The sequence below is a fragment of the Phoenix dactylifera genome, unplaced genomic scaffold (assembly GCF_009389715.1).
Source record: "Phoenix dactylifera cultivar Barhee BC4 unplaced genomic scaffold, palm_55x_up_171113_PBpolish2nd_filt_p 000661F, whole genome shotgun sequence".
Lineage (NCBI taxonomy): Eukaryota > Viridiplantae > Streptophyta > Magnoliopsida > Arecales > Arecaceae > Phoenix > Phoenix dactylifera.
The window spans coordinates 232,331-233,593 of record NW_024068050.1 but is presented as its reverse complement, the minus strand read 5'-3'; positions in this window follow the sequence as shown (position 1 = coordinate 233,593).

Sequence of the window (1,263 nt, the reverse complement as noted above, 5' to 3'; positions counted from 1 at the left end):
CCGTCTGTCGGCGTCGGAGTCGCCTGCTGGCGGGGCTTCTTCGCCGGTGGGACCCCGCTCGGAGGAGTCCGTTTCTTCCTCCGGACCGCTTCCAGTAGGGACGCCCTACTAACAGCCATTGCCTTGTCCGACTGCATGACGTCGTCGATTTCTGCAAAAAGGACGAGATGGTTAGAAACCGAGAAACTGATGGAAAAAAGAAATGAAAGAGGAGAAAAGAGCTAAAAAGAAGAAGTGGTGGCGGGCTCACGGTCGGCGGGGACCGAGCTCAGACCGACGTTCACCAAGGCATCCTCGGAAATAAGGCGAGCCACCGGGGGGAGCCGGCCCTCGGCAACCAACCCCCTCAAGACGGCGACGCCATCGGACTCCTCCCTCGACAACCTCGATAGGCCGATCGGGGACTTCATCGGCGTCTCCCAGGTTGTCCCGATTCCCCAAGAGGGATCTACGTCGATGAAAAAGAAACGCTCCTTCCAGCCATGAATGGAGGAAGGAGCCTCCTTGGCGAGGCCGCACCCTCGCCGCGCCGCAAAGCACCACCACCCTCTGTCCCGGGGGTGGCCGTTCAGGCCGTAGCATTCCCAAAAGACGTTCAGGGTGGCGGGAACCTCGTGCATGCGGCAGAGAACCTGGAAGGCCGTCAGGGTACGCCATGAGTTCGGCACCAGTTGCGTCGCCGCCACTCTTAAACCTCGAAGCACCTGCACGACTAAGTCCGAGAGGGGAAAGCGGAACCCAGCCCGAAAGATGTCCTCATTGATGGCGACCTTCCCTGGAGGAGGATGGGACATCCTCTCCTCAGGCTCCGGAAGCGTAACGTTGCAGGCTTCGGGAAGGTGGTACCGGGCCACGAACCTATCTAGGTCTTCGGGGACCAGCTCCGACTGAATGCGGTCCGCTCTTACTTTGTCCATCCCTAACGGCCAGTGAATCTACGGTCAGGACGGGGTCAAGAGGGGAGAAGGGACCGGAACGACTGGGGTACACTAATACGAAAGGAGAAAGTACGGAGAGCTGTAAATTGAAGAGTGGGGCAACTCACCGGAAGGGAAGGAAGAACGGCTCCGAGAGCGTCAAAGGAGGAGCGAACGAACAGTCCGACGGCAACGGCAGCAGCACAGGGGAGAAACTCGAGGATGCCTGTGAAGAGAAAGGCGGACGGGGGAGGGCCCCCGGTTAAATAGGCAGAAAGGCGGGTGACGCCTCGGTGACGCCAGAGGACGCCTGGCTACCGAAGGATCGTTCGCGCCCCAAAGGCGA